This window comes from Vulpes vulpes, unplaced genomic scaffold (genome assembly GCF_048418805.1).
Source record: "Vulpes vulpes isolate BD-2025 unplaced genomic scaffold, VulVul3 u000000899, whole genome shotgun sequence".
Classification (NCBI taxonomy): domain Eukaryota; kingdom Metazoa; phylum Chordata; class Mammalia; order Carnivora; family Canidae; genus Vulpes; species Vulpes vulpes.
The window spans coordinates 3209756-3220440 of record NW_027325780.1 but is presented as its reverse complement, the minus strand read 5'-3'; positions in this window follow the sequence as shown (position 1 = coordinate 3220440).

Genomic DNA, 10685 nt, shown 5'->3' with positions numbered 1-10685 from the left:
TTCTTTCTCTTTCTCTCTTTGTTTTGGATTTATTTATTTGAGAGAGAGAGAGAGAGAGATGTGTGCACACGTGTACATATCAGAGGAGAGGCAGAGAGAGAGAATCTTTAAGCAAATTCCCCCACTGAGCATGGAGCCAGATGGGGGTGCTTATATTCTATATTTATAAATTTGAGTGGTGGATATATAATTACTTGTTTTATCAATGGTCTTAATTGTGTGTAAACTATATATTCTTTCTTGTATGTTTATTTCACAGTACAATTAAAAAAATGTCAGAAAAGAAACTAACAGATTTTATGTCACCACAGTAACATTAGTTATGTTGGTATAGGTGATCCCTTTTTCTACACTTTCTGAATTGTGTTTTTGTTATCTTCATAATTAAAATACATTAAAGGAATCCATTTATAGGCAAATGGCAGTATTCTGACTTAGCCTAAATAAATCATAAAATGCAACTTGAAGTAGTTTTAATTAAGATAATGAATTTCACAAATATTTGAGAAACATCAGTGTTAAAATTCCACCCTGAAGGTGGAATTTCTACTAACATGTACACTTGGGTAGTTCGGCTGCTGCTAATCTGTTCTTAAGAAAAAAGCAGCTCAGTTTTTATTTTTTTTTTAATTTTTATTTATTTATGATAGTCACAGAGAGAGACAGAGAGAGAGAGACATAGGCAGAGGGAGAAGCAGGCTCTATGCACCGGGAGCCCGATGTGGGATTTGATCCCGGGTCTCCAGAATCGCGCCCTGGGCCAAAGGCAGGCACTAAACCGCTGCACCACCCAGGGATCCCACAGCTTGGTTTTTAAAATGAATGTAACATTTTGGGGTGAAGGAAGAAGATATAGTCACATAGCAGATGCAACTTTTTTGGAAGCAACCAAATAGCCCCTCCTCTGTACAGATTTATCTAATCTCCCTTCTTCCTCCTGATACAACTTCTTTCTAGGTCTTGCTGTTATACTTTGTACATAGTCCTAGAGTTGTACAAATCACATAGTAATATTGTTCTTTATAGACTTGGCTTTCCCCTCCTAGGCTCTGACCTTCTTGTGAGAAGTGTCTAATCATAGTCACTTTTTATCTTTTATTTCCACCACTCTGCCTCCAATAGAGCAGCTGCCTGATTGATGTTTATTAAAATGAACAAAGAAGCAGCAAAAATTTAAAATGCAATGTGGACTGCATTTATAAAACACATGGCTACAAACCTGAACATTCTAGTAAGCTAATTTTCATGCAGGATGAGTTGATAAATTTCCATAAAGTTTAAATATAAGATCTATAGATAATATTATTATGCCTATCATAAAACTTACAAACATTGCACAATACAATAAGCACAATAAATTGGTAACCTCTGGGTTCAGGTCAAAAGGAGTATCTTCCACATATTGTATTTGTGCTACCCTTTCCTGTCTCCACCTTCCTTCTGTCCTGCACAGGCTATAAGGCTCAAAACTGCTATTTTTAGCAATTAACGATCAGAGAGCTTAACTTCCATATACAGATTCTGAAAATAGGCAAGCATAACCAACCACGGTAGGGTAATCAGAGTATTTGCTGATTACAATCTATTGTTATAAAGACAAAAAAATACTTATATGTTATAAGATGGAAAACAGCCCAAATGTCTGCAAATAGCCCCTTATTAGGACCAATAGAAATACAGCAGTAATGTCCCTCTAGCACCTAAGCATTTGCCAACTATTGATATGACATACTAATATGATGTCTCAAGTCTTTCAGACATCTCCCTGCAATGTCTAAAGAAAGGCAGAAAAAAAAGAACACCTTTTTTCTTCTCTTATTAGCTTTCCTGGGATTTGAGTGGTAAGGACTGTACTCAAAACAGTTGGCCTGCTTTGTTAGAAACACATTAATCCAAAACTCCAGGGTAGAGGGTTAATCCTGGTAGGCCTGGTCTCTATTTGGACAATTTCTTTTCAGATTAGTTTGGTAAAGAAATATCAGATTTCTCTTGCTATTTACGAAAAAAGACATCAACAAAAGAGAAACATATTATGTAAGTATGCAGGTGAATAATTTACTGATTAATTATCCTAATAAAACATCCAAATCCAAAATGCCTTGGTTTAGGCTAACCTAAGCTACTGATGCAACCATTATTTATGAATTTAACAAGCAATACACTAAATAGGGTGCCTGGGTGGCTTAGTTGGTTAAACGTCAGCCTTCGGCTCAGGTCATGATCCCAAGGTCCTGTGTCAGGCTCCCTGCTTCTCCCTCTCTCTCTGCCCCTCAATACCACTCATGTTCTATCTCTCTCTCTCAAATACATAAATAAATAAATAAAATATTTTTTTAAAGAAGGAAATACAGTAAATGGAGCAAGCTTATGTCCAATTTGGGAGTTTTAGTCCATTTTCCTGATACCAGAATCACTATGTAGAATAGTGGTTAAGAGTATGGGTCACAGAGTGCTCACTTCAGCAACACATATACTAAGAGCTTGTGGGTCATAGGAATGCCTGGGTGGCTCAGCGATTGGGCATCTGCCTTCGGCTCAGGATGTAGTTCCAGAGTTCCGGGATCGAGTCCCACGTTGGGCTCCTGCATGGACCCTGCTTATCCTCCCTCTGCCCATGTCCCTGCCTCTCTCTGTGTTGCTCATGAATAAATAAATAAAATCTTAAAAAAAAAAAAAAAAAGAACGTGGGTCATGGGGATGCCTAGGTAGCTCAGTGGTTGAACATCTGGCTTCAGCTCAGGGCATGACCCTGGAGTCCCAGGATAATGTCTTGCATCTGGCTGCCTGCAGGGAGCCTGCTTCTCCCTCTGCCTATGTCTCTGCCTCTCTATGTCTTAAATAAATAAACAAATAAGCAAATAAATAAGCAAATAAATAAATACATAAATAAATAAATAAAATCTTAAAAAAAAAGAGCGTGGGTCATGGATTCAGATTGCTTGCTAGTAAACACTGAATCTACCACTGTCTAGCTTGGGATCAAATTACTCTCTATCTCTGCATCTGAGTGTGTTATAGGCATTAAAATTATGTAAATATATATAAGTCACTTAGTATAATGCTTGACAGGTAATTATGGGTTACCAAGTGTGGATTTATTGTGAAGCTAATGAAATGTAGCTTTAGGGTATCTCACTTGCACAGGCTCTTTCTGAGGTCTCAAGATGGGCTGTAGCAGAATGTTCACATACATTATTTTTTAGATTTGCAAAAGTAGATATTTTAACTGTAGTCAGTTGAGGCTGCCGTCTCTCTCCATGTCAAATTCTACTCTACCATTTTCTACTGTATTTGGAAGTACTTGAGTATCTATCTACCCATATTCTGAGATCTGGCTAAGGGGAAATTGATCTGGGGACATACCATTTTAATTGAAATTTGGAAACATGCAAATATTATACATTAGGATTGATGTCTTACTTAAGAAAAGCTTTATCCAATCTTTTCATATATTATGATACCCATAATGAGTTGTAAAACTGAAAGAAATGTTTTAAGGTACCAACAATTTTTTAAAATAAGCCATGCTAAAGGAAAGACTACATTTTAAGAAATTATATAGGAAATTATATTACAATATTGTAATCTTGTGAGGACATAATCAGAGAATTTAAAGCCATTAACTTCGGCAAAAAATTTTATAACCATGCATTAAGTTTATTAATAAAAATTTCTTGCTTATTTGATATAAAATATTGACCTTAACAAAGACAACATAAAACTCAAATATGCTTCTGAAATAAGGAAACAGACAAGCTAATTAAGGAGTATGGCCAGTTTCCAATGATGTCGTTTTACAGCTCATACTATGAATGAGAAAGATCACAAAGATCTTTTTAAGTGGAAAAGGAAGGTAGAAGAGTCAGAGTTGAAAAAGATTTGAAAATTCTACGATGCTGGCTTTGAAGATAAAGAAAGGGGCCCTGAGCCAAGGAATGTGGTGTTCTCAAGAAGCTGGAAAATGCAAGGAAATGTATCTTCCATAGAATATCCAGAAGGAATGTAGCCCTGCCAACACTTTGATTTGAGCCTAGTAGGACCCATTTCAAAATTTTGGCCCCTAGAAATATAAGATAATAAATCTGTGTTGTTTTGAGCCACTAAATTTGTGGTAATTTGTTATAGTAGCAGTTTGAAACTAGTATAGAAATTATGTGATTGCCAAGGATAGTTCATGAAAGGAGATGCAGTGTTTACCTAGATTTCTTCAAACTTTGTCATCATGCCATGAGGAAGTAGAAAGACCACATAGAGAGATCACATGCATGGGCCTTCTGGCCACCAGCGTCAGCTGAGGTCCCAGCCCACAGTCAGCACCAACTCCAGACATGTGAGTAAGCAAGCCACAAGATGACTCCACCCCAGGTGCCATCTCAATGCAACTTCATGAAAGACCCTGAGAAAGGACTGCCTTGCTGAGCTCAGCCAATCCTAGAGCTGTGAGTAATGATAATAAAATGATTGTCATTTTAAGTCACTAAGTTTTAGGGTGATTTACCTCACAGTGATAAATAATTGGAACAGTATATGTCAACTTTTAAAAATTTACAATTTTTCTTGTTTTGCTTCATGTTAAATAAATATTCACTTTCCTATCTAATTTCATATTTGTTAATTCTACTCTTTTTGCTAGAGAAAACTCCTCTCAATTATAAAGCTTTAACCCCTCCTTAAAAATCTGGTTCTGTTCTTGCACGTAGCCAGAATTTCTTATTCAGAATGTGGTTAAATAGCATACTAATAAATGCAATTAGGCAGACCCACGGATCTTTGAAATAATGCAATCTTTCTTTTTAGAAATTGAAAAAAGCCCTTCATTTTGAAGACACTTTAAAATATTAACAAAAGAAAAATTTAAGCTTATATTACTTATTCATCTCACTTTAAATGCCAATTGCCTTTTCATTGGAGATCAAAACAAGAGATAATTACTTTCACAGAAAATGAAAACTTCCTTTAGGATTAAAATGATATATTCAGCAGATGTCTCCTAAATGATTCTTCCCATAGCACCGTGATGGCAAGAAAAGACAGGAAATATCTGACTTAGGTTAATGGTTCTCAGAACATATCATAAAAGAAGAATGTGTTATGTAAATAACCATGTACAATGTCTCAAAATGCAGCCTGGGTCACTTAAAATTTATTTGCTTTGGGACAGACCCACCATTTTGAGATAATTGGCTCTGATTTCAAGAACTGTCATATTATCTGTTGCATATTCCTTTAGCAGCCTCTTGATGCCATGTCAAAGTTACTCCATTTATTTCAGTTAAGTTTTAGCATAACAGAAAGAGTTGTCAATTCTAAAGTAATGAATTGGAACACTGATGTCAAATGCACTAAGTTCAAGGGTTTCAGAGATAGTTTGTATAAGGCTAACTCACTTGCAGGCTAATAGAACTGGGAGGGCCTAACCTGGCTGGCTGGAAAACCTGCTGTGCTCATTCAGAAGGTCTCTCTGGGTAAGTCCCACAATTACAAGGCGAAGCACATCACTATCTGGGAATTAATTGTGTTATGAAGATCACTAGCCCTTGCACAGATAAACACTCCCTTGGAAAGATACAACATACTTCATCATTGACAACACCAATAACAAGCTATCTATATAGTAAATAGATTGTAAATGTTGAATTTGCTAATTTCAGATTTGGAGTTTGTCCATGAGAAAGTCACAAAGCAGAATATAGAAAATGTTCACTCATTTATTCTGCTGATTGCTTGAAGAAAAGGATTAATTGTCTGCATATAAATCATCTCATTCTTTCAAGTTCAGAAAAAAAAAATTAAAAAGCTGAATCACTTCAAGATGGCATCCAGGTTAGTTTATGCTCGCCCTGTTCCTTTCCCTCCAGCAAGCATTCCTGTCCCCTTTGCCAGGTTCTGCTAGCAAGGTTAATCTAAACAAACTTCGGTCTGCAAAACACCTCAATGATGGAAAATAACCAAGGCATGGAGCCAGATAGTGAATGGAGGGGAAGAGGGAATGTAGCATTATGTCAGCTTTACCAGTCCTGATCCTCAGGTTCTTTCCTTTCAGGGCTGCACTCTACCAAATTCCTTTGATAAAGTTAGAGATGGTCCCTTCTTTTTCCTCAAGAAGTCACAGCATTATGCAAGTCCTAAAAGCAAAGGTATAAATAGTAAAAGTGCTTTAACAAATGTTTATATTTAATTTTTTAAAAGATTTTATTTATTAATTAGAGACACAGGAAGAGAGAGAGAGAGGAGAGAGGCAGAGGGAGAAGCAGGATCCATGCAGGCAACCAGACACGGGACCAATCACCCCGGGCTGAAGGCGGCGCTAAACCGCTAAACCACTGGGGCTGCCCACAAATGTTTATATTTAATCTTTGCATATGAAGAAGAAACAATGATCTCCTGGTGATTATCACCTCCCATTTGTTTTTTGGATTAGAAAACTGAGGTTCAGGACAATTCACATATTTCAAGGTATTTTAGGTGCTATTTCTAGTAAGTAAGAAAGCTGGGACTCAAAGTCAGCTTTTGCCCTAACACCTCAGATGTACCAGGACATATTCTGAGACTGTGTTTTATTTACCTATTTTTGTATCCCTGAGGCCTAGTATCATGCCTGGCATCTAGTATATATTCATTATATAAAAAGTTAGGATTTAGGGACACCTGGGTGGCTCAGCGGTTGAGCATCTCCCTTTGGCCCAGAGTGTGATCCTGGGGTCCCTGGATGGAATCGCACATTGGGCTCCCTGCATGGAGCCTGCTTTTCTCTCTGCCTTGTCTCTGTCTCTCTCTGTCTCTGTGTCTCTCATGAATAAATAAATAAAATCTTTTTTTTTTATTTTTTTTATTTATTTATGATAGGCACACAGTGAGAGAGAGAGAGAGGCAGAGACATAGGCAGAGGGAGAAGCAGGCTCCATGCACCGGGAGCCTGATGTGGGATTCGATCCCGAGTCTCCAGGATCGCGCCCTGGGCCAAAGGCAGGCGCCAAACCGCTGCGCCACCCAGGGATCCCAATAAATAAAATCTTAAAAAAAAAAAGTTAGGGGCAGCCCAGGTGGCTCAGCGGTTTAGCGCCTGCCTTCAGCCCAGGGCATGATCCTGGAGACCCTGGATCGAGTCCCACGTCAGGCTCCCTGCATGGAGCCTGCTTCTCCCTCTGCCTGTGTCTCTGCCTCTCTCTCTGTGTGTCTCTCATGAGTAAATAAATAAAATCTTTAACAAAATAAAAAATAAAAAATAATTTTAAAAAGTTAGGATTTATTGAGTTTTTTGGTTTTTGTTATTTATTGTTTTTTATTAAAGATTTTATTTATTTATTCATGAAAGACACAGAGAGAGGCAGAGACCTAGACAGAGGGAGAAGCAAGCTCCCAGCAGGGAGCTGGATGCAGGATTTGGTCCTGGGACTCTACGATCACAACCTGAGTCGAAGGCAGCAGCTCATCCACTGAGCCATTCAGGTGCCCCAGATTTATTGTTTAAAATTATCATTTGTGAGGAGGAAGATGCTATCTAAAAAGTTGTAAGGGAGGCTGTGGACTGTGGGCTGCCGGGGTCGGTGAAGAATCTCAAGATGGTCAGGCGAAAACTTGCTCTGAAAACCATTGACTGGGTAGATTTTGGGGAGATCATACCCTGAAACCAGAAGGCCATTACCAACTCCCTGAAATCCTGGAATGAGACGCTTACTTCCAGGTTGGCTACTCTTTCTGAGAAACCACCTGCTATCGACTAGGCTTACTACAAGGCCAATGTGGCAAAGGCTGGCTTGGTAGATGACTTTGAGAAGAAGTTTAATGCCCTGAAGTTTCCTGTGCCAGAGGATAAATACACTGTCCAGGTGGATGCTGAGAAAGAAGAAGATGTGAAAAGCTGTGCTGAGTTTTTGTCTCTCTCAAAGACCAAGATTGAAGAATATGAAAAAGAGCTGGAGAAGATGAAGAACATAATTCCATTTGATCAGATGACCACTGAGATGACCATGAAGTCTTCCCAGAAACCAAATTAAGTATCCCTATTGAGGGATCCTTGGGTGGCACAGCGGTTTGGCGCCTGCCTTTGGCCCAGGGCGCGATCCTGGAGACCCGGGATCGAATCCCACGTCGGGCTCCCGGTGCATGGAGCCTGCTTCTCCCTCTGCCTATGTCTCTGCCTCTCTCTCTCTCTCTCTCTCTCTCTCTGTGACTATCATAAATAAATTAAAAAACTAAAAAAAATTTAAAAAAAAAAAAGTATCCCTATTGAGGACAAGAAGTATCCCTATTGGCCTCACAAGCGAATCGAAAATTTATAAACTTGAGTTGGGAGAAAGCCCTGGCCCTCATATTATAAATGTTGGACATGGGGATCCCTGGGTGGCTCAGCAGTTTGGCCCCTGCCTTCGGCCCAGGGCGTGATCCTGGAGTCCTGGAATTGAGTTCCTCGTCAGGCTCCCTGCATGGAGCCTGCTTCTCCCTCTGCCTGTGTCTCTTCCTCTGTGTGTGTGTGTCTTTCATGAATAAATAAATAAAATCTTTAAAAAATATATACGTTGGACATTCAAAAAAAAGTTGTAAGGGAATTTTGATGCCTTATGAAGTTTAGAGAAGTCCAAGTATAAAGTATTAAGGGAAGCAGTGTGGCAGCTGCTTGCTGATACTCTATTTTCTTTCCAAGGGAGAAGCTGAAGTGTTGAGTGGTTTGAAGGACACTCATCAGAAGTCAAGAATTCATTGAACGAAGGCATTATTTCTGTGGGTGTGCTACTACTTATTTCCTGCTCTGTGTCTACCTTCTAGTTTCATAGTCTCAGATGTCACTGAGGACAAGCTCTCTGTCTGTCCTTAAAGAGGTTACTGGGGAGAGGGTATCATCCAATCCCACTCCACCCCTCTCACTGTGCTGGAGATCCAATGTCTTATAATGAATCCCCTCAAAGTCCTTCTTGGGGACTGCCAGATTTCTGATTCCCTATTTTGTATGTGTGCCTGATACAAGAAAGTCGCCCCCAATAAAGCTTAGGAAGGACAGAAAGGTAGTTGACAGGTACCTAAGGGAGAATGTCCTTTAAGTAAGTAAGATATACAGCTGCAACAAAGTCAACTGAAATAATAAGAAAGACGAATAGAGCCTGGAGAAAGACTGTCATTTAAAACAAATTTAAAAATTAAAAAATAAAAGCCACATTAACAAACAACAACAAAAAATCAGTAGAACAAAAAGGGAAAACTTGTATCATTTTCTCCCCCAGAATATCATCATTAAAAAGAGGTGTTTTGAAAAAAAGGATGATGGTCAAGTAGTTATACTTGACTAATATATTTTAGTGATTGCTATTTCCTTTATCTTAAAAGGTAAGTGGACTGAAGTGGATAAATGGCTCCATATTGGGCAATTTGATCAGTCTTTTCTCTGGTACTGGACAGGGCCTGCCAAGACCAGGAAATTGAACACCACTTAGCAAGCTTTCTTGTCTTACTCTTAAAGAGCTGCTCATTATTCAAAAGGTTGCCTGATAAAAGATACACACACACCAAAAAAAAAAAAAAACAAACCAGTTATGAATGTACATTTTGTATAACTTTCTGTCAGTGATCTAAGTCATGGACAATTTCTTGATCTGTCTTATACCATCTCTATTTAAAAATCTTCGACCACATAATTTTACATTTCCTCTTTCACATCATTTATTTTATTTTATATCTTATGTTCCTTTTCTACCTTTGCCCTGCTACTTGAAAAAAATCCCCAATCTCTTTTATGTTTTGGCCACAAACTCTTCTTTTTCTCATGGTGCTTGTTTTCTGTCCATCTGCTTTCTCTCTCTCTCTCTGGAGCCTCTTTATAACTGCGATGAGCTGTCATCTATGTCATTCTAATCTTAGCTTTATTTTCCATGTTAGTTGCATACCCTCATTTATGTTTTTCAGCATAGATTTCCAGCGGAGATTTATATCAAATAAAAACAAGTTAAAATAATGTTTAAAAGAGCACACAAGTATTGCACAAAATTATGCAACCTGTAAATCATATAAAAGTAATCTGTTAATATAATTTTCTTTCTTTCCCAAAACCCTGAACAAGGCCACATCTCCCTGAAATGGGAGGATTTGCTCTTTGAGTCCCCTTTTCCCAGGTTGCTCTGGGCTCTCATGCCTAGTCCAAGCTAATATGTAAAGGGATCTATTTCTAAAAATTTTCAGTTGCTCTGGAAAGAAGAGAAAGCTGCTTCTAAAGCTGTGTTGTGTGCCTTTTCATATTTTACAAGTAACAAAACAATTCACAGAAAACATGCAGAAGAACAGAAAAGAGAAATCTGTTCCTTGGGTTTGATTATTCTATTTACTGATTTGTGTATTTGGCTGACAGTGGCAGGGAATTGAAGAGGGAGAAAGTAAAGAAATAAACCATAAATATTAGAGGGGAGTCTCTTACATCCCCCAGAGAACTCCTCTGTTAAGGTTTCTCTGGCCTAAGGCACCCTTTGTTCTGCTTTTTGCTTTGCTTCAAAAGAGGTGTCACCTCTTAATAATAAAGTTAATTATAATGGATAGTAAATGATAACTTATGGGTGACTGAGGACCAAGAAGCCTCTGGGAGTTTTGATTAAAACAACAGCACAACTATAACCTCTGGAGGCACATTATAATTATTAAATGTTTATTTGTCCTCATCAGTATGAGCAGGTTAAGTTTTTCCCTTAAAGTTCCTCCTTATA